Source organism: Medicago sativa, chromosome 5, assembly GCF_051527215.1.
Source record: "Medicago sativa cultivar Bolivia chromosome 5, Bolivia_mono, whole genome shotgun sequence".
Taxonomy (NCBI): Eukaryota; Viridiplantae; Streptophyta; class Magnoliopsida; order Fabales; family Fabaceae; genus Medicago; species Medicago sativa.
The window spans coordinates 20169906-20194484 of NC_140753.1; the positions used below are offsets into that span (position 1 = coordinate 20169906).

The following is a 24579-nucleotide window of genomic DNA, read 5'->3' on the forward strand; positions in this document are numbered from 1 at the left end:
TTACCATCCATTTTACTAATTTTAAAGTTGAGTTTAACAGACGATATTAAACAAATGAAGTAGCTCACACTCTAGCGGAGGTTGTCACGTTATCAGTTATTACCACTATTTATTATCATCTACCTCGTTGTATTAAACAGTTAATTAATAATGAAATGCTATAAACATTATTCTTTAAAAAAATTACTAGAGTTTTTTTTTTAAGGAACTACACCCTCCGGTCACTATTATAAGCAAAAAACTACATTTTACATTCATTCAATTAACGATGTATGTAGTCTTTATTATAGACCACATACATCATTTAATGAATGAATCTAAAATGTTGATTTTTGCTTATAATAGTGACCGGAGGGTGTATTACCAAAGTTCTAACCTCGAAATGAGAAATTCAAGAGAAGAATAAAACAGAAAACATGAACATTAATCCTAGAGTAAAAAAATAGAATAAATTCTGACAAATAATGTAAGTTTACACTAAATTAAAGTTTAAGATGTAACTTATATTTGCTCAACAAAAAAAAAATGTAGCTTATATATGAAGGGTTTGTCTAACATGTACAATATTGCACATGTTAAAACAATTAAAAGTAGCAAGTTTTATTGAAAAACAACAATTATTTATGAATACATGATATTTCATAACATCTTTTAAACTTCTTAACATGTGCAAATAGAAAAACTCATATATGAATACATGATATTTCTCATAATTTTCAATAATAGTAGACAAACTTTCAATTGCTTTATATCATATATTCTCCACTGTTTTATCATTAGATCTTAACGACGGAACAAATCCATTGTAGTTGCATAACTAACCCTCATTGTTATCATCCCCAAAAGATCTTCTATGTAATCCACATATATCTCGTTAAGTTGGTAGCCCCACCTTGAATTTTGATTAACAAAACCAGTCAAAAACTAGGCAGTGAAGTTGGATATGTTGGTTCAGTTTGAAGTTGCACTTTTATTTAAACATATTATAAAATTGATGGTCCCCACATGTCGTTATGTTATGCTACTAATTTGACTTATGCTTTAATTACGTCAATAGAATTTAGTTAAGCCCACTTCCCTAACCAAAGTGACATGGGTGACTTGGTGAGGTTGGTACGTATAGTGGTGGTGGGGATATAATTTTTATATTCATATTCATAACTTAATTAAAACAACACGAACGGGGTTTGGTTCACCAAATTAACCAAGGGTGCACAATGCCCTTAATTTAAGCTCTTAATTTCTTACGTGCGATAGTGACATAACCAAACACACCGTTAAAGTGGATGTGATATCAGCTTCATTTTTCATCTTCTCTATTGGTTCTTAACTCCTTAATTAATTTTCCTCAAAGCAGGTTTTGGTATAATGAGCTTTTTTTCCTTTGTTTTTTGGCGCAAAGTTTGCGGGTACAATTCAAGGAGCACGACCTTATAGTTCAACCAGACAGACAAAATTACTATAAATAATTATCAAATAATTTTTTTTGAAAAATTATTTAATTAAATTGAAAAGTTAAAAGTAAAACAAACACTACAAGAATTCCCCAATCTACTAACCAATACAAAATTGCATTACTGAGGGATTTAGGCCCTCAGTAATTACTGGCGGAATAAACCTTCAGTAACATCCAAAAAAACCCTCAATAAAGTTACTGACGGAAAAATCCCACAATAATTTAGTGAGTTACATTACTGACGGATAAATCCGTCAGTATTTTCAATAAAGAACCTACGAATTATTACTGAGGGATATAATCCGCCAATAATGTAAACACATATGTCTTTGCTTTACTGAGGGAGATAATCCGTCAGTAATGGTATAACAGAATTATATAATCCGCCAGTAATTCAAAAGATCCGCCAGTAATGTTGTTATTTACGAATCCGTCAGTAACGCATACGGTCCGCCAGTAATTAAAGCAACAATCCGCCAGTATTGAAACCAAATCCGCCAGTATTGAAACCAAACCCTAAAACCCAATTTTAGAACTCATTTTCACTTTCCTCCAATTTCAATTTCCCTCTTCCGCTACCTCATCCAAATCAGAAGGTTCTCTCTCTCTCTCTCTCTCTCTCTCTCACCGTTCTTCCTTCGAAGCGGACTTCGTGTTGAATTTCAAACCCTAATTTTCAAAACCATTCATGAAATCCGAGTGAAGGAGGAAAGAATAATCTGAACTCAAATCCAAGGCTTTCAACAATCAGAGAGAAGAAGGATCCATTTCATGAAGGCTTCAAAGCTTTAAGCTTTTCGAAATCATCCAGCTGGGTCCAAAACCAGTGAGTTACTTCTATTTTTCGTATCTTATTGTGCTTTTTCTTTATGAGTTTGTTGCTTTTGCTTCGATATAGAACTTCAGATTGGGATTTGGATCCCTAATTAGAGATTTATTAGAAGGTTAATGTTTAATTCATAACTAAGAATGTTTTTTTCTATTAACAATTTGACTTTTGATTGTTTTGTAAATAAAGGGGTCATTTTTTAGCTATGGTCCTGTAATTAGCTGAGTTGAATAGCGAATTTTTTTTTGAAGAAAGAGTTGAATAGCGAATTACAATCACATAACTGCTAACTCTGACAATTTTCAGTTGTTTTCTGTTTTGTGTTTTTGGTTTGATGTGGGAATTCTGTTGCGGCCTGCTGTTGGTGGGGTGTGGGAGTTTGTTTCGGTCAGCTTCTGGGTGTGTTCCTTTATTGCCGAGTTGTAGCTATCAAGGACCTGTGGTGTTTTTGTAGAGCTTCTGGTGATTATGCTATTGTTATCAGTCATAATCCTGATAATGATACTTCTAGGTATGTTTTTTTCTCTCTGTTTTGTTTAATTTGTTGATTATTGATATAATTATTTGGTGCTCTACCATATCGAATCGCAAATGGTGGTCAGTATTTTATATCTTCACATACTTTTCATTTTGTTCTTTTGTTTTGCTAACTGCATTCTTTTCTTTGTTCACAAAATGCAGATGAATTTCACGGTTTGTATGAAATTAGTTTCTTGATAGAAGACACAATGGGGCAGTGATGTTGCTTTCAGCTTTTAGATCAGACAATATGTTGAAGAGTCTTGGTATTGGCAAGGTTTTTAAGTATGCAACCATGTTGAGATTCTTTTTGTATGCCTATTGTTTGAGAAAAGGTGATTCTGCTCCTTCCTTTGAAACCCAGAATTAAGGTTTTTTTAACTCATTAGTTGTTAGTTTAAGTGTGAAGCTCATCCACACTCGGAGAAATAAGGTTGTTTTAAGTGTTGTTGCTTTTCTGTGTTGTTGTGGTTGCCGATGATCCGTCTCAATGAAATTTACAAACAACTTCAACATATACATTCTATTACTTCTGCTATGCAATAGTGCTATAGCGCCACTATAGCTGATATTTTGTACTGAATAGCATATCTCAGAATAATAGTGGTTTGTTCAAATATCTCTCCGTTATAGTGCTACAGCGCCACTATAGCTGCTATTTAACAACACATATATTAACCTCTTCTTTTTCTTCTTCTTTTTAAATAACAAAGCAATGTTAACCCCTTCATTTTCTTCTTCTTCTTCTTTGGTAACAAGGCAGTGATGATGTTTTCAGCAATTGAATCAAACATTGGGTGAAGAGTTGTTTCATGGTGAGGTGGTTCTGTTTCTGTGGAAGTCACACTTGTGGCGCTTTGCAGAGATGCCCGACGCAGCCTTTGGAAACCTCTTCTCTCTTCTGATGTTAGTATTAACGATGTTTGATTATATTGTTTTTTGGAATTAATTTTGGTATTTATGAGTGGATTTGAACTTTCAATAGAAATGGCTGATCTGGGTTGTTTGCATGATCATGATTATATGTGTAATAAAGCAAGACTTTGTTGTGTCAACTGATTTGTATAAATGTGTTTCTTGTTCTTGTAAGGGCATTTGAATTTATGTGTAACCATCCATATTTATGTTTCTTGTTCTCTAGCTCCAAAAGATGGTCGGTACAAATCCAATGGATATTGCAAGGTCTAATTTGGCCTTCTATTTTAATTGAAGTATTACCTTCACTTTAAAGAACGGTGTTCATAAGTTTGTTTTGATCTAATTGATGTTTTAAAGTATTAGAAGCCCACCTTGTTAAGTTGATGATGGTTTGCCTATAGTCATGGCATGACGGATTTTAGGCTTCATGCTTGTCGGAGTTAAGTTAATTTAAGATGTGCATTTATATAAGCATGAATCAATTGAAAGGGTCATGGCTAGAGACATTTTATATGGTTTCAATTCTAATCATTAAAGTGACATTGGTTTAGTAGAAAAATAACTTAGTTAGGAGGAGCTGAAGGTCCTGCTCGACCTACCGGAGGAGCTGCTGCTATTGCTATGCTAATTGGTCCTGATGCCCCTATTTCTTTTGAAAGCAAATTGAGGGGAAGTCATATGGCTCATGTTTATGATTTTTACACTCTCCAATATTACACAATTATCAACTACTAGATACTTTGTGGTGATATTTATTTGATTATAGATCTATTCATATGTTATACTTCACTTCTTTCTAACAATTATTTTTTATTTATTTTTGTGTGTGTGTAGGATCCGCAACCAGAATATAAGCTCTTTGGTACTATTGTACATTCAGGATACTCCCCTGAATCTGGTCACTATTACGCTTATATAAAGGTTTGTGAATTTATAAGTCCATCTGTGTGCAAATTATGTAGTCTATCCATTGATTTATGGTTACATGAACATTTGTGGTACTGCCGTAAATGATGCTTATTGTGTTAAATCAAAGCAGGAAACAAGCTAGGGACTGACCAGTTCAAGTTCTTAGCAATTCGGATTTGTTTAATAATTAGATATTAGTCATTTACCTTGATAGTTCAGCATGCCACCTTCATGATTTTCCGTCTTCCTTCCAAAATTAAGTTGATAAATAGAACTTGATGTACACATTTAGAGCTTATACTAACTCATACATTCTTTTAAGAATGAGCATCACTTGTGAGAAGTTGTTATAATAAGCATTTTATTCACAGTAGCAACTGCTAACAGACTTGGTTCCTTAAATGCTGACATGCATAATGTGGCAAGGTTCTTAGTTGGAAAAGATTAATTATGTCAGCTCTATCTATTAATGAATCATTTTTAGCCAATCTTCATCATTCATTCTTTTTCATTCCTTTATTCGGCTTGATCGCGCATTTTAGCTTTTATTCTGATCGTCTTTGCTTTAACTTGTACTCTGATGTAATTTCATCTAGTTTCCTTATTATGTTAGAATTTGTTAACTGACTTATTCAGTTTGTTACTTTATCTTAGGTAACAGGCATTGTAACAGGTTTTGTACTAGAAGAGGACCTAAACTCACAATCCATCATTCATCCTTTGTTCCGATGCCACCGGAGGAAATACGAGCAGCAAATTACCAGGAGGGAGACTAGGAACAAATTTGTTTGAATATTATGATCATTAGCTTATTATGTTAGTTTTATAAATTGTATGAATATTATTTAAATATTTATGATTTTTTACGAAAACTATTTAAGGATTGTACAAATATTATGATATATTGATTAATTAATTTGTGTCTTATTAAATTAAAATTTTATTTCTTTTATTTATTTGTGTTGAATTAATTTTATTTCTTTAATTAGAATTAAAAAGTAGGAAGGGATCACAAAAAAAAGGTCCATTACATTACTGGCGGAATTTTTTGTCACTAATGCAAATCTGTATAAACATTACTGGCGGAATTTTCCCTCAGTAATGGAGAGGTAGTTTTGACAAAGCATTACTGAGGGATTATTCCGCCAGTAATTACTGACGGATTGCAATCCGCCAGTAATTACTGGCGGAATAATCCCTCAGTAATGCTTTGTCAAAACTAACTCCCCATTACTGAGGGAAAATTCCGCCAGTAACATTTCTGACGCTCATATTACTGAGGGACTCGAATCCGCCAGTAATGCGTATTACTGAGGGATTTTTTGCATTACTGGGGGATTATTTCCACCAGTAATAAGGAAAATTCTTGTAGTGAAACATGCCACCATGCACTTACAAGCATGCCAATGTACGTACTTAAGGAATACGGAGTCTTGATCAATAAGAAACTCAAGTCTTGTTCATGCACGCTCATATATTAATTAATTAATGTGTAAATAAATATTGTTTTATGATAAATTTAACAGGAGAATTTTAAACTTAATTAAATAATATAATGTCCATTCTTCAAAAATTAAATAAATAAAAAAACAATGTTCAAATCGCATTGCACAGAGAAACATCATGTAAAATGAGTGTGATTTCACCCAAAAAAAAATGTGAAACAAATATCCTAGTCTTCCTGTACCTTTCCCAAAGGATTGTAGGATGATAGCAAAATCTAAGGTCTGAAACAAAGTGATTCTTGCTTGTCAATAGCTAGCTATACTATTTACTTCTTTTTTTTTTTTTTTAATAAATAGCTATAATTACTATTAATATTATATCTTGGTAATTATCCGAATGGCTCAATCGTTGTCAAGACTTTTGCATACAGATCCGGAGTGGACTTAGGACCATTGTTGTCAAAATCCCGACTTAAATCCTAAAATCCAGGATTTTGCGACTTTCTTCACCTTCAACGACTTAAATCCATAGTAAAATCCCAAAATAAGAAAAATCCATCGATTTTGATGGCGATTTTACGATTTCTGATAAACTAAGTCATTTATGACTATATACCATTTCTAACATATATTTAGTATTATTTTTTTTTTGTTGGTAAAATCCATAGATTTTGATTGCGATTTTACAATTTCCGATATCGATTTTACAAAAGTCCTTGAGTAAAATCCTTCGCTTTTGATTGCGATTTTACGAGTCCCGATTTTGCTATTTCCTTTCGACCTGAAGTAAAGTCCCGATTTTGACAACCTTGCTTAGGACGATGATTGTCATTGGTTGAATATGATGGAGGACGGTCTCGATACTCTCCAGAGATGTGGTGTATATGTAAGGACTCTAACTCTCAAGTAAGAAAATTTTAAGAGAGCCAATGATTTAACCAAAATAGATAATATACCCTAAAGGCTTTTCACTGGCGAGAGGTGTAGGGAATGTGAGATTCTGAGATAGTTAGACAGATACTTAGATCTCGAAATGATATGTGCACCATCGTCTAATTGTCATCATATATAGGACAATGATTTGATTATAAAGATTTACCTGGTACGTGGTTGGAACACAGTGATATTGGTTCATGACTGCATGTTACATGTGCTACTTTATGATTCTTACTATTATAAAAAAGATGTGATTTCACTAACTAAAGTAAAAATATCAAACACATGGAGAAGGAGGGGCTTTTCACCCGCCAATGTACAATGCTGCTGGTCAACAGTACAGGCACAGCGGTAACAAACTCAACTATTGTCTACTGTCTTCAACCAACTACTGTCTCCCCCCATGACCCCAAGAGACATATGTCCCTAATTGCTCTTGACCACTTTTATCTTACTAAAAACAAACAAATCATTCCCTTAAGTTTGATCGTTTAGAGTGTGTTTGGATGGGGGAATGTTTTGAGGGATTGTAATGTTATGAGGGAATTCAAATACTTTGATGTGAATTTTATTGTTTGGATGGAGGAATGTAATGTAATCTTGAGAAAATGTAATGTTATGAGGGAATTCAAATACTTTGAGGTAAATTGCCTAGAATTTTAAATTCTTTAAAATTTTCAAATTACCTCATCCAAACAAACTCTTAAGTTGTGATTATGAACTAAGTCTCTAATATATATATTGTTCATTAGACAATTGAGCTCGGACCAACTAAGGTGACGATCGAGTTAGAGTCAAAGATTGTGATAAAATCAAAACTAGTAGGAAAGGCCATTTTAAATACCTATTATTTAAATTTGTATGAGTCTATTATCTTCAATAGTTGCAATTCTTTCAATAGAGTTTAGGAGAAAGATTCATATGATGACTCACATCTTAATATAGGTAACTACATATATTATTACTAGTATAGTGACCCGTGCCAAGCACGGGGAAATAAAAAACTTTTTTTTTTATCAAATGTATAGATTTTATATTATGTTATCTTAAAGTTATAAGTGGTTATAATTTAAATTTGATATGGAAAAAAATATCATCTTAATTTTGTTTATTTTGTATATATTTTGAAATATCTAAACATTGCACATAACAATTAAAGTATTTGGAGTTATACTTATACTAATTATTTGTAGTTTAAGATGTAGTCATTCATAATCTTAGCAAACGTTAGATTTTTTTTTATTTAATAGTCAGTGTCACATGCATACACGTAGTCTGTAAATGCAAATGTTAAATTTTTTACGGGTATGTATAAATATAGTTTGGGCTACAAAAACGCCGATTGTTATTTGTATTTAATTTTTACAAAACCAATGGTCTAATGTAGATATTGTATTTCAGGGTAACAACGATGTAAAAAAAAAAAAGGTTTCGCGGATTGTTAAACCTGAAAAGTGCATCAATTAAAAGTCAATGGCAGAAGGATCTTCTTATATATATAGAAATTGCATGTCCTGTAATGACCAGTACGCCTTACAAAGAAATTAAAAATAAAACGACTTCCAAACAATACGCAACTTTAGTTTTCTAAATTATAGCAACAACAATTCTAAAACATAACCAATGATCATACTTTTTGAAAAACTTCACGATACACAACATTTGTGGTCTCCTTGCAAACATTATTATCTTCATCCAGGATGAGCAGCTTCAGACCTTTTCTTGAAGTAACTCGAGAGACAGCGACATAAGGTTGTCCATGCGTGAACACGGGCTTAGGAAGATAAACTCCCACTCGAGATAAAGATCGACCCTGACTTTTATTTATTGTCATTGCAAAACAAAGCGTCAATGGAAATTGCATGCGCCTGAATTTGAAGGGTAGTCCTGGATCACTCGGAATAAGATTCATCTTGGGAATGAATACCCTGGTACCTGCCCTTTTTCCTGTAATTACGGTAGCAACTATCGTGCTCTTCCCTAGATGTGTAACTGTCAGCCTCGTACCATTACACAGTCCATTGGCCTGATCGATGTTTCTCATTAGCATAACTGGACATCCCACCTTAGTTTTAATCGGTGATTTGGAATTCCAGAGCTCTTAATACCGTTAAGAAATTTCGTTGTGAACCACTCGCTTTGGACATTAGAATTTTCACCCGATCGACAAACAGAATCAGAGCTTAAATACTCTTTCTCTTCACCTGGAATCAGTGACATCATATATTCGTTAACATGCTCAACTGAATCAAGCGTTGGTGTGAGTATTCCCCTTTCTTGGAAAAATAGCGGGTCACCAAGGTTATCATTCAAATTAGGATACACAAAGTCTATAAGTGACATCAACGGATTTGTTGTGTCCGATATGAGCAAATCTTCAGGAATTTCTACCTTCATTTCACCATTCTCATCCGAAGCGTCGTTGCCGTCTCCAATTGAGAGTATCCACTTGCCATAATTAGCAATTTCTTCTTGCTCTGCAGGTACCGAAGATGCACCCAATCTCATATTAACAGTAAGCCTCAACACATTACAACAAGACCATATCTTTGATGAATTGATTGAGGCATCAACAATATCCTGCCTCGTTCCTTTTCGGACAATATGCAATATCTGTCTGAAATCACCACCTAAAACTACTGTCATTCCCCCAAAAGGTCTAAACTCGTTTAGGGGATCATTCTTGGACATGATATCATGCATTGATCGGTCAACTACCTCAAAACACCATCGGTGCATCATTGGAGCCTCATCCCAAATTATCAACTTTGCAGCACGCACCAGGTCTGCCCTAGGACTATCCTTTTCCATCGTAAGCGATGATGCCTCATTAATCTCAATAGGGACTGCCAGCGTTGAGTGCAAGTGCGAAGTACTTTTTTAATGTATCATAAAATTTTGTGATGCAAGTGCGAAGTACTTTTTTAACGTATCATAAATTATTATTTTTTTGAAAATTAATTTATACAAAGTTAGTGAATATTTAAGTTATTTAATATATAAATCAGTATAAATTTAAACTTTAGTATAAATGATAAAGTTTTTTCTAACAAAAATTATGACTCGTAATATTGTGTAGTTTTTTGTAAAAAAAGTATTATATAGTTGTATTAAGATATTTGCTTTTACAAATATAACGTATATATCTACTTTACAACTATATTTTATTTTAAATTAGTATCTTTATCCTAACTAATAAATTGTTTATGGGATAGAGTAGTTCAATTGGTTTAAGTTAAGGAATAAGGAGTTGGAGGTATTGGGGTCAAAACTCAAACGAATGAGTAAATATTAATGTAAAAACTAATTACTAACACTTGTCATTAAAAAAAGGACAATTGTTTCAATCCCTCCAAAATAATAATATTTTCACCAAGAATATATTACATTGACATTTTTTAAAAAATAACTTATATTTACTATTGTCAAATTCACCTTTTGAAAATGGTTTTTGATATGATCTATGGTAGTCCATGTTCCTATTATGATTGACTTGTGGAACTTAGGCATGGCAATAAAACTTGTACTTGCGGATACCCGACTGAGCTCATTTTGATTTGACGGGTTTCCCCCTTTGTCTGAGTTTGGAATTTCTCAATTTCAAAATACGGATATGGGGCGGGTAATAGAGATATAGATACACACTTCGAACTCGTACCGAATGTAGAAATATATTGATATGTAGCATGCAAGTGTCTAAATATTACCCCGACTTTTGAGATATTTTTGAACATTTAATCACTGTAATCATTACCCTAGTTTGAAATTGACTAATTACTTTATGGAGAGGTCTGTTTGATGCAAATATGGAATTGGGTATTTTCCTGCCTCAAATGGAGTAGATTAATAAAAAATGGTGGATATTAATTTCTTGTAGTAGGATCGGGTTTGGGGAAAACTTTAGGTTTGGGGCGGGTTCGGGTTTGATGATGAAATTTTTGTTACTCATGTGTTTCAACACTTCTTTTACCTCATGTTCTTGAATCCGATGATAGTAGTTATAGTTTCTATCCTCCTCTCTAATGTCTATCATGTCCGAGTATGGTAATATATATCTCATAACCTTCATTAAATAAGTTTTGAAAATACTACTTTCATTTACCCTCTTCCTTTTTAATACACTTCACTTTATCTATATATATTTTTTTTCTTTCTTGTCCCTTAGCAATAATATATATAAATTTGTCGTATAACCTTCAAAAGCTTGTCTTCGTTTTGTGTTCAATGTCTTCTTGGCCCCTTTCTTAGCTCTCTTATAATTTTCCTAAATATTTGTACTTTTACACCTATACCACACTTCCCTATTGATTCTCACTTTAATTTGCACACTTTGGTTCCACCAAGATTCTTAACTCTTAGCTAGGTCCAAAACCTATTAATTCTCCTAGTGCCATCTTGTTCCACGTAGCATTTTCGCTTCTATGTAGCTTCACACAACCTTCCTTTTAAAATCTTTTGTAGAAAAACACTTTGTTTTTCATCCTTTAAAAGCCACCACTTGACCCATGTATACCAATTGTGGCATCTCCTCTTCGCTCTTCTCTTAATACTTACATACATAACCAATATTATATGGTTGATAGTAAAACTCTCTCCAGGTAAAACATTAAGTTCAAAAAAATCTTTCTGTTAGAATTCCTACTAAAAATAAATCTATCTGAGAACATGACATCTCACTCTTGTATGTAATAAGATTCCTTCTTCTTTTCCTAAAGTAAGATTAATAGACAAAAAAAAAATATAGGATGGATTTACCCTATGTATTTATCTCCCGAAGGCTATACCATCATTCATGCCTTCAAAACTTATCAAACATTCCTTATATGCCCATTTAGATCCCCTCCTATAATTTTTGTTCTCCTTGTGGTATATATTGAATCAAGCTTTTCAAATCCTTCCAAAATTTTACTTTAGAATATTATTCCAACCCTACCTAAAGTGTGTAAACACTAATAACATTAATGATGTCTTATTCAACTACAAACTTGTGGGCTATAACCCAATCTTCTATCCTCTTTACATCCATAATATCCTTTTTTTCATTCCATATCCAAAATAATGCCTACGCCATTTCTCGATCTAACTTTTCCAGTGTATCAATGCTTAAATCTTAAACTATCCAATTCTTTCTCCTTTTCACCCACCCACTTAGTTTCTTGTTAGCACATAAAATTAATCTTCCTCTTAGTCACAACGTCAACAATTTCCATATATTTGCAAGTAAGGGTGCCTTTAATTCATGTTCTGAAATGGGTCCTACTCTCATCAACTAACTTATTTACCCACACTCGTTCACAAAGATTTGGAGACCCTTGCTTATTTTTTACTGCATCCAAGTGGCGATGTATCCACGCTTCTAGACACTGACCTAGTGTTAACATTATTATATACTCGGTCCATATCATAGAGATTCAAAGTGTTTCAATTAAATTCAAGTGTTCCAATTTTAAACAGTAGAATTTATTCTAAGTCTTAAAAAATTTATACTATAGAATGTCATTTAATTATGTATATTTTTAAGTTTTTTTTTAGAAAAAGTTATGTGTAATTATTTGTTGATCCAACCCACTGAAAACCGACTCATCCCGTGAACACTTGTAGATGTGGATCCAAAAGCATGTTTAACAACTCCAAGGTCCAAATAAATACATGTACCCAAAATAAGTACAAATAAGATACCATCGGACAATAACTGCCATGTCGCATCACATACTATATCAGGGCTCATCATTGTGCTAGTGGTTAAGAGATGCACAAACAACCAACGCGGTTGATGGCCCAAACCTAACTCACCATTTTCCGTGATACCATCTATAAACTCTTTGTCGTCATCAAGTAATCCCAAAGAAGAGCATGCTTCCTGGAACGTGTCATAGGTATGTCCACTAATCGTTTTTATGCAACTATATCCCATGCAACCCTTCTGAATGGTAAATAGTATCCTCATGTAGTACAGCTCCCTTATACCAGGCGGCGTGTAATGAAGCCTTCCAATTTGATATCCTAGTTTACGTGGATGCCACTGTTTGTCTTTCTTCTCATAAGTAAATTTTGTTGGAAATTCAGCATACATTAGAATGCGACCGCCTACATACCGACGATTTGCTTCAAACCACGTGAGAAACATGGTCGATGCTTCCTCGTTATACATCACCACGTCCTCGATGTCACGATCACCATCATATAGTACCGATTCTTCATTATACAAATGAAACGTTAGTTTGAGAACAGGAGGCCATTTATGGTGTATATCAAAAGCAAATATCCTCCAAACAGCCTCGCAAGGTGAAACATAACGACAATCGTAATACTGCTTTATTTCATCAACCGACTTGGACTTATCACGATATCACCGTCAACAAACAACTACATTAATGCCTTATCAGGGCCTTTGTTCACGTATTTGAAAAGGTACTTGATGAGTTGGATTTGTTACAATATTCCACATTTACATGACCTCCGTATCTAATGAGAAGATGTGGATTGTATGGGACGACATAACGATTATCCAATTGGACCCTCTGCTTGTCAACATGTATCCCAAAATCGCGACGTTTGTACCTCGGATAACCCTCGTCGTCTATCATCATAGTTTCTTTAAAATCCTTCAGATAATATTTTGTACATTTTCCCTTGTCCATGCAAGGAGAGAAGAGACAGGCACCACCACATGGCCCGTGCATCATATAAGAAGAAACAACATCATAAAGTCTTGCATAAAGTGTGTTGTCAGGCAGCTCGGCTGATATGATCTTATCAATGTCAGTACCCGTCTTCAGTTTGTTCCCTGAACTTAACCACACCAAGATATGAGCATGCGTAAGACCTCTTTTTTGAAACTCGACTGTGTACATACCTGCCAACAAAACAATAACCGTTAGTACAGTTGGCAATAACAACACAATAGTTCGCACTCGAAAATAACGTGACTATGACCTGTTTATTACGAAGACAAAAATGATTTCATAATTTATTTTAAGACGTATATGGTGTAATAATTTATTTAAAAAATAAATAAACATCAACAATGTATACCACATAGTATTACAATGTATACCTGCATCAATTTATTATGCAGACAAAGACGGTGTCATAATAATACTACTTAAAAAATAAATAAAATACTTAAATAAAATACTACTAATATTATTTTGTATACCTGCGTCAACTTTGCCAAACAATTCTTCCTTCTTAAAATCGTCCATTAATTTATCCAACTTCATTTTGAACACTCGACAAACAATATTAGGTCTATCAGATGCCTTTAAGTTTCGTTCTTTAAGAAAATCTTGAATTTCTCGTCAGTTTGAATTGCACGTGATTGTTACGAACAGATCGGGATATCCAGTTGGAATGACAACTATTTCCATAGATTTTCATGTTATAGTGCCTACACTCCATGTTCCAAAACATATACTAATCTCATGTACTAACTTCTTTACGCATGCTCGGTCACGGAGATACGGGAACCCTTGCTTATTTTGCATTGTATCCAGATGATGATGTAGAGATCCTTGCTTATTTGATGTTGTACTTTATCTACAATGTGTTGCTTCTATGAACAGCCTAGCATTGACACTATTACACATTTGGTCTTTGCATGTCATAGAGATTTGATAAAATTTTACGTTGACTGTCGAGGCCTAACACAACCATATCCTTTTTATTCAGGCTTGAGACCGACTATGTATAGCAAGGCTAACATAGGCAAGATTATACATATAAACTTTAGATTAAATTCTACATATAAAGTGATAAATTAAATTTAGAAAGAGAATTTTTTTTTGGTGCAACAAAATTTTAGTATTTTAATTTAAGTAATGTTGATAACCAAAATTCATAAAAAGTCATATAATTATATAATTCTTGATGATAATACATGTAGATCTGAATTTTTTGGAGTATTTGGTCATCAACTATAAAATAAAAATTAAACTGATTTCTACATGTAAATTAACAAATTAAATTTTGATCCTTTGTAAAAAAAATAAAAAATAGATCAAAAATTTTAATCTTGTAATTTAAGTGATGATGATGTATGGATTGCGTATAAAATCAAATAATCACACCATCATGATTGTGTTGATTCATAAATATATCGATATTTATGTATATCAAATTTGATTTATTTTTTTGAGGAAGGTATGCCAAATTTAATGTAATTCAACTGAAGTCTAAGAAGTTGTGTAGACATGGCATATGTATTATACATTCGTAATAATGGCAAATTTGATTTAAAGACATAGTGGAAATTGGAGCATGCAAACTATATACATTCGTAATAATATTTAAGCCGAAAAAAGATCTATTACCATCTCATCCAAGTGTTACTGGGGTATGATATTATATGTTTGGACTTAGTAACAATGACCCAATTTTTAAAAAATTATATTTATAGCCATAACATTAAAAAATATAGATATATTTTCAAACTTTTTGATATATATTTGAAATTATGTTATAATAAAATTTAGTTAATACCCAATCAAACTTCTTATGGAAGCCAAATATCTCAAAATTAATGCATTTAAATCAAACATTTTTATCAATTTAAACGAAATCAAATTTGCTTAATGGTATGATTCTCATCACCTTTTATAGTAAGTTGATAACTCTCTTCTTACCATTTTCACTATTTTTTAATGAGGGTCATCAAGTCCTTATTTAAAATAATTTAAAACTATTATGTTTAACATCTAAAATATAAATTTGATTTTTATTTTTTTAAAATTTTATTTAAAAATTATATTAGATGATTGCTTTTCATACAATGACGTTTACTTATGTTTTTTTTATTTAAAAATTATATTAGATGCTTGCTTTTCATACAATGACGTTTACTTATGTTTTTTTTTCATCGTTGTCATTTAAGCTCGTGACAGTACAAAATATAGTGCTATGTATGTTTCTGGATCCTTTAATTCACGTTTGAATTATTTCAAGTATAAACTCATTTAAACATATAGCATTTCCATTTTTTTTTTATAGGTATTAACTTTACAATTGTGTTTTCCTTTTGTAGAATAAGCTCATTTAGAGTCTTGTATTTCAAGATATATAAAGTTTCCTTTTGTTTCTTTAAATCAATGACAGTCGAGAAAGATGGATTGAATATTATCTTCGTCACATAAGTAGTATTATGTATAGTCATAAAAAAACAACACACAAAAAAATATCTAAAAATAATATACCACATGATATTCTAAATTTCTTTCTGCGAATGGAGAGATATCAAGAACGATTTCAATGGGTATATATTTGTTTGAGCAAAAAAAAAATCTACTATATAACAAATGTTCTAAAAGCACGACAAAAGAAAAAGTATCAAACAATCTTATTATCCATCACAACCATTTTGAATGCCTAAGACAATTTGTCCTTGTTCATATATCTCACACACAACAACCAAACGATTTGAACCTTGATACAATTTTCTTTCGAAGGGAATATATCAGACACGAAATCGATTTTCGGTGCCATTTCAATTATAAAGATATAAGAAGAAGAAGAAATAATAGAAAGAAGTAAACAAATAGAAATAAAGGTGGAGTTTTTTTTTTTTTTTGAGGGAAAAGGTGGAGTTGTGATGTGAAAAAACTGTTAAGCCATATGTCTAATTTATAGTATTTTTTATATGATATTTTGGTAAAATGACCACATATAATTTGACTTATTCATTAATTACACACGTTTTTGCCTTGCCTTTACTTTTTTTTTTTGGTTTTTTTATTGCCTTTCTTATTCCTTTTTTTTGCTGGCTTTTCATCCGTTTTTGATTAAATTCCAATAAACTAATTCCTCCTTTTGTTTTGGGTCAACAAATTGATTTCTTTTGGTAATATTATATTATATATATATATATATATATATATATATATATATATATATATATATATATATGGCAAATTCTATTGTACACCAAAAAATTTGAGTGTACTGATACACCAAATCGTTTAATTAATAATTAAATGAGTTGTTTTTTGAAGAAAAAGAATTATTCTCTATCATTGACAATTATAATTAATTAAATCTTATTTACCAAAAGTTTCGACAAAATAAAATTTACTTTTTTTTTTGAATTTTTATTACTCATAATAAAGAATATTGATTATTTTTTATGAGAAAATATTAATATGATTCTTATAAATAATGAAATGATGTTTTCTAAAATATAAATATTGACAAATAACTTTTTATTACATAAAATGATCTTTAATTTATAAATTTATAGAGCAAGAGTATCGGTACACCTCAATTTGCGAGGTGTAGCGTAGAAGTTCCATATATATATATATATATATATATATATATATATATATATATATATATATATATATATATATATATATATATATATTAGTTCAGGTCCAATTAAAAAAAATAAACATTAAAAAAGGAATGTTAAACAAACAGCAAAAAAATAACTTGATTTCTCTCTGTAAAACAGAAGATCTGCGTTTTTTTTTTTTAAAACTCAATATGTAAATTAATATGCTATTTACAAAAAATATATTTAATGCCAATAAACTGATGGAGAATCAGTCTTAAATCAGTTTTAATGGCAAAATTCAAAGATGAAGAATCATTATGAGTAAAATAAAACATGTTTTTTTTTGTTTCATAATATGGCTCGATATAAGTTATAAAATATTAACAAAAACATAAAAAAAATAAGGTAAATCTTTATATTTTTTTCTTATTAATAACATGGCTACTTAATATAAGTTATAAAATATATAACAAAAGTCTTAAATTTAATCGGTTTCCCTCAACAAAAAAAAAAACAGTTTAATCGATCAAATAAAAGCCGAATAAAAAATTAATAGCACTATTAATTTAATGGCATTTAATCGGTTTCCATAAAAAAATCAGTTTTATTGGTCAAATAAAAAATATAATCAATTTGTTAGGTTATCAAATTTGAGGTCATATCTTAGCTATTAAGCAAAATATAATATTTTTTTTAAAATGTTTTGCATTTGAAAAAAACTAAATAGGACTATGAATTTTACGGCATTTAATCTGTGTAATAGTTTTTGCGATTTTGGAGGAAAGGTCTAAAAATATTATTTTTTTAGCTATTAAACAATTCCGATTTTTTTTTTGGTCTAAGGTTTATTTTTTATTTTTTTGAGGGAAGGTTTAACGTTTATTTTAGCAAGTCCATTAAATACAATCAACTGAAATCATATTTTTGATATTCTTTGCCAATCACCCATTTTTGATATTCTTTGACTAATGAACTAATGATATGTTTTTAATTCCAATTAAATACCTCCAATTGCGATTTTTTCTTCCTAAAATAAAGTATCTGATTTTATTTTTCTTTCCTAAAATAAAGATTGAACAATTCAACGAAATTTATTCAAAAAAAATAAATTAGTTTAATGAAATAAAAATGTGACTTACATTTTATATTTTGTGATAAATTATAAATCTGATAATCTTTTTAATAGGTTAAAAATATATGCAATTTATTCTGCATATTTAAATATGTTATAATTGAAATATTATATTATATAAAACAATCTCGTTAAAATTTCATTATTTAATATCAACTATAAAATATATGATAATAAAACATTTCATTACACGATTATATAAATAATATAATAATACAATATAATTGGTCTTCCAAAAAAAATACAAAATAATTGATACACATGGTTCCATATATTAATTAGAAAAAATTAATTAGAAAAGTTAATACACAAAGTTACAATAATTGAAATTTGAGAATAAGACAATCTTAGAGTGCCACATGTCGTGACTTGAAAGAAATTCTAAAACATTGAAATGTGGTGACACATGTCAAGAAGAGAAGAGAAGAAATGAAATAGGTCCTAAATTTATATAATATAGATCTCGAAAGTTGTGATGAAATTCTGATATAGAAAAAATATGCTTAATTGTTAGTGAGTAAAAAAGTAATATCATTTTTCTTTTTCATGAGTACTTGTTGTATATTCTAATTGTTAGTGATGTTTTTTTAGTGTTTCAACCGTACCACGATAACATTTAGAGAAGTAAAAAAATTTGTTTTAATAAATCCTCATTCTAAATGCATACTCCAACCCAAACCCCTAAGATTATTTATTTATGACTCTTTATTTATTGTCACTATTTGGCCACGCAAGTCTCCACTTTGCAGGTGCGTTTGTTACGGCAGATGTCACGAACTACACTTCATTTGCCATTAAGGTGCATGTCTACTTACGTGTTGATTTTTTTTTTTTGTTAGGAGATGTAGAACTATAGATACTTTTTTTTGACACAATCTTAATGCTTTTTTGAAAGACGTATTCAATTACATACTATAAGATACATATTTATAAATTTTTTTTTTGAATAGGCTAAAATGGAATATATTACCACGACAATTGGCCCTCCTATCACAAGTAGTGCTAGGAGGAAACACCAAGAAATACAGAAAAAGAGTCAGTAATATTTACAAGGCAACATCAAGCGCCAAAAACAAAAGATGATAAGAAAGGAACCAAAAATTAGCCTATACCAAGGATGGAAAAGGGATTAAGCCACCAACCATGATAATTGAAGGGAAGAGAAACGAGCTTCACCTTCAACCACCTAAAGGTTACCGCCTTAATCCTGTCCACCACCTGTAAGATAGAACTTTCTTTAGCATTGAACATTCTGTTGTTTCTTTCTTTCCATAATTCCCACGTTGTTGCAAGCCAAATAACCTGTAATAACAATCGCCTTGACGTAGTAACACCACCAACATGACTAAATTGCATAAAATGATTTGCTACATTAGCAGGCATAACCGCTGATACACCTATCCACCGATGAATATGATTCCAAACCAAACCAAAGAAATTACAGTGCAAAAATAAATGAGGAGATGTTTCCACCAAACCACAACCCGCTACACAAAATTGAGCATCTAAATCAATAATATGACGACGACCCAGATTATCTCTAGTCGGAAGTCTATCACAGAACAAACGCCACGCAAACAGCACCACCTTCAAAGGAACGTCCTTGTGCCAAAAGGAAGTCTATCACGGAACAAACGCCACGCAAACAGCACCACCTTCAAAGGAACGTCCTTGTGCCAAAAGGAAGGTAACTGAACCTCGGAAGCAGGCTGAAGCTGGTCGTTCAAAATCTTGTATGCACTACGAACAGAATAATTAGAAGATGGATCCAACATCCACAACCATCTATCATTCCTTGAAACCTGCAAAGTAACATTAGCAAGTAAAAGCCTAAGATCCCCTACCAACTCCTCCTCCCACGCGAACAATCTACGTCTCCAAAGCCAAGCCCTACCTTCCGTCCCCCACCCTAAACCGCACATCGCAGCCACTGAATGCTCCTTCAGTGTCGACAAAGCAAATAATCTACTATATATATCCCTTAAAGACACTCCACCCACCCAAACATCTGTCCAAAAGAGAGTATTATGTCTGTCACCAAGAGAACGACTAACATGGCTATTGAACCAACCATCCTCACGCAACACACAAATATCCCTCCACCACAGAGAGCCATCACGGCCCCCCTGACACAAACGACCCTCTCTCTCACCATAACGCGCCAACAGCACCCTATACCACAAACTATCTCTATACACCAACAACCTCCAGCACCACTTCCCTAATAGAGCAATGTTAAACTCCCTAATTCTCCTAACCCCCAAACCACCAACCTCCTGACTCCGACAAATAGACTGCAGTCAACCCATATAATTTTCCTGTGGTCTACACTCCCCCCCCCCCCCCCCCCCAAAGAAATTATTTAAAATAGATTCAATAGAGGAGATGATACCTGAAGGAGCCTTGAAAAAAGTAAGTGCATATACAGGCAGAGATGACAGGACAGACTTCAATAGAACCAGTCGACCTCCCAAAGACAAATACCTCGACCTCCAACCCGACAATCTAGAGTTTATACGAGCAATGAGAGGATCCCAAAAAGACAACCGCCGTGCGTTGCCACCAATAGACATACCAAGATACATGAACGGAACAGAACCAACCTTACAATTTAAGACCAACGCTGCCTCAGTCAACCAGAAGCTAGTAACATTGACGCCTACCAACATACTTTTAGAAAAGTTTACCTTTAACCCAGACAACTCTTCAAAGAGCAAAAGAACGGCTCGTATAGAACGGATGTTGACCCACGATTTTTCTCCCAAAATTAAAGTATCGTCTGCGAATTGCAGATGCGACACTACCATGTTATCACTCCTACCTAATAGTGTAATTTAATTGGATGTACCTATAGTTTTTTACATGTTATATAAATTTGAGTGTTTTTTTAATGAATAATGGTATAGATAAAAATTAGATTAAAGTGAAAAGTAAGAAATTTCAAAATCATTTTAGAATTATAACCGTCCACGACCACCCCATTTATTTATTCATAGTGAAGTTGTGGATGCAACCTCCTCCTCCTCCTCCTCCAAATGTTGTTAAGAAATTAGCACATCAATTTCTTTCCTAAAATAGCAATGGAGGTTGTTCAATTAAGACTCGAAATATCATTGATGTCTTGACTCAACGTAATATAATTATGTAAAACTTTTTTTTTTTGAGGGAATAATTATGTAAAACTTTAAAAGTGACTCTATTTTAGTTTTAGACAATCATTTAATCAAAGTTCACTTATAGAATGATAACTTTTAAAAAACAAAAATATTATAATTTTAAATAAATACAAGTATATTTGTAAAATTATCTCATTATATTTTTTATTAAAAGACAAAGGTATAGTCGAATTCATATTTTATCAAACACATATAAAGTTTAATATCATGTTAGAAGTTGAGTTCTTTCAAAAAAAAAAAAAGAAGTTGAGAAAAAAAAGTAAATCATGTTTGGAGCAAATTCGTTCGTTTTGACGGTATAAAATTGACTCGTAAATTGAACTCCTGTAAGTTTATCTAAAATTAAAAATAACATATACATGACATATATACAGAGAAATGTTAGAGACACTTTCTTTTCAATAATCTCTTTAAGAGTCATTTTCCTATTGGATAGAACTAATGTATATGATCCACCACTTTAAGTGGACAACTCGTTTAAATACAATATAGTATTAATGATTCAAATATAGCCTAATTAAAAAACAAAAATCTAACATGAACAAAATCAAAAACTAAAAAGAACAAAATAAACCAAATGTAAAAAATAACTCGCAAAATAATACGATTTAGTATACTCTAGTTTACCTAGTCATTGCAAATACAAACAAGAAATCTCGTTTCCTTTTCAAATTTACTAAATTTCAAATTTTGAATGGAATCAATCATACGATTCCACGAATTAACTCGCAATTTTAACAACCTTGCTTAGGATCGTTGTTTTATAGCACATGAACATCTATTGGATCTGTATGTTAATTTTAACCACATTATAAAACAAATGTACTTTTTATAATAAAAAGTGCATGCATTATACCTATGTGCTCATAGAGGTCAAGACAAATCTCAAAAATCACTGACAATGATCGAGATTCCTATAAATTATCCACAAACAAAATCCTCAATTGAAAATAGGAGTTGAACTACACCTCTACGATGTTAGAATGAATATAAATAAAAAAATGATTGGGTTGGACTGATCCCATAGTCCACATTGGTCAGACCGAACTCATAATGTATATCGCGGTAATGAATGGTTTGGAATGGGTTAACTCATTTATATACTCAAATCCGAACGTTCCCGTAAGTTTAGCTCAGTTGGTAAGAACAATGCATAATATATGTAAGGTCGGGGTTCGAAACTCGGACACCAAAAAAAAATACTCAAATCCGAACATATTACTCAAATCCGAACATACTGAACTAAACCAATACTTTTTTTTTTTTTTTAAGGAACTAAGCCAATACATTTAACATCTCTAAAGACTGATATTGTATCTTGTACCCTTACATTTATATCTTTGCCTCGACAAACCAAAACTTAGAATTATACCGTTTATATGAATCAAATCTAAAACTGAGAATGAGCGGTGCTAGCGACAGACGCTATAACACTCGCTCACCAACACTTGCTCAAATAGTGGGCCACGTCATTGTTATATTCTTGGTTACCGGTTGTTTCTTTTACCACTATTTTTTAATTTATTTTTGATGGTTTGAAGGACAGTGTGTCCAGATTCTTCTTGAAAGATAGATCAGGATGTTGGTGGTATAATGATTTTCTAATACACAATCGAATAGTTAAAGGCCCAAAGTGAAGTTAGAGTAATATACACATGCCTGGGTTTTATAATGATTTTCTAAATGTCTTTACATCTATTTCATACTGGAGTTAAATATGGAAAAGGATGTTGGACAAACCGAATGGTGGTGTTTCTGTGAATCAATCAAAACTCCATAAAACTTCATAAGATCCACCTATTTTGCTAGATTTAAATTTTATTCATATTTCAATTAATAAAAAGTACACATTCATATCAACTATTGTACTCTGTTCAAGTTAGCAATTTTGACCATTTGTATTCCTTAAGGTTTAATCGGAGACACTATGTCTGGATCTCCATGGGTGACCATAGACGGTGTTGACAGTTCTAAGGATGTGGAAGAGGTGTTGATTTCAATGGTTATGGTGAAGGCTGATGGTATTAGAGAGTATGGGCACGAAGGTGGAGAGGATGTTCACAGCTAGTCTAGTCATTATTTTACCACCATTGAAGAGGATGTTGTTGGCTGATGGTCTTATTTTAGAAGAATGCTTCCAGATTCATATGGGGTATTGAGAAAGGAGAAAGGTTAAGAAATGAGAAAGACCGGAAGGAAAAGTTTGACGTCTTGAAAATTTTTATAAATGCAAAAAAAAAAAAAAAATTGCAAAAAATACAACTTAGTGAACCAGTCAACCGGTAACTAAGTTTAATCAAACAACAACGTGGCCCAATTAGTGGGCGTGTGTGTATTAGCGACTGATAGAGCAATTGCACATAGCATTCCTCAACTGAGAATTATCGAGCTAGTCCTCGTAAACATTCAAATAATTTTTTTTTTTTCTTCATGTGACAATAAACTTGGTTCACTTTATGTGAAATTGCAAGTTCGTGTCCCATATAAATATGAAAAGTAGACATCAAAACGATTTACCCTTCAAGTTGCTCCATCCAAAATTAATGAAATACGTGTGATTAAAAGTTAAAACAAAACTTTAGTCTCATAATACAAAAACAAAACAAAAAAGTGAACAAAATAAAATACCAAATAAAAACATGCATACAAAATAAAAATACTTTTATACTAGAGAAATGATATTTGTACCACTATTTGTGACAACTTTTAGACAATTTTCTCTCTCATACTCACATTATATTATTACTCTCTCTCTCATCATTTTTCTCTCTCCATTGTTTTTGACCAATAAGAAGAGAGAAAAAGAAGGTTGTCATGAAAGTTGTATCAAATGATTGTTCAAATATCATTGTTGTTTATACTATCCCTTCACCTTACATTTTTTATTAAAAAATCACACAAAATAAAAACGAAAAAACACTTGAGGTGTCTTTCACAAAAAAAACACTTGAGGTGTATAAATATAGCAAAATCTCTCCCTCCCAAAACT

The 24579-nt window shown here is 31.9% G+C and overlaps 1 long non-coding RNA gene and 1 pseudogene across 4 annotated transcripts; one reads left to right on the plus strand and one right to left on the minus strand.

Moving 5' to 3' along the window:
• The first annotated feature begins 1548 nt into the window (after positions 1–1548).
• Positions 1549–5569, plus strand: LOC146920877 (uncharacterized). 4 transcript variants are annotated; one of them, XR_015011937.1, is made up of 6 exons: positions 1550–2282; positions 2592–2796; positions 2967–3139; positions 3564–3710; positions 4557–4643; positions 5286–5569. It is a non-coding gene; the product is annotated as an uncharacterized LOC146920877 (long non-coding RNA). The 4 variants fall into 4 exon arrangements; XR_015011938.1 differs by having other exon boundaries at positions 3568–3710; XR_015011939.1 differs by having other exon boundaries at positions 3583–3710.
• Positions 5570–8549: 2980 nt separating this feature from the next.
• LOC146920878 (uncharacterized) lies at positions 8550–14382 on the minus strand (annotated as a pseudogene).
• Between the last annotated feature and the right edge of the window lie 10197 nt (positions 14383–24579).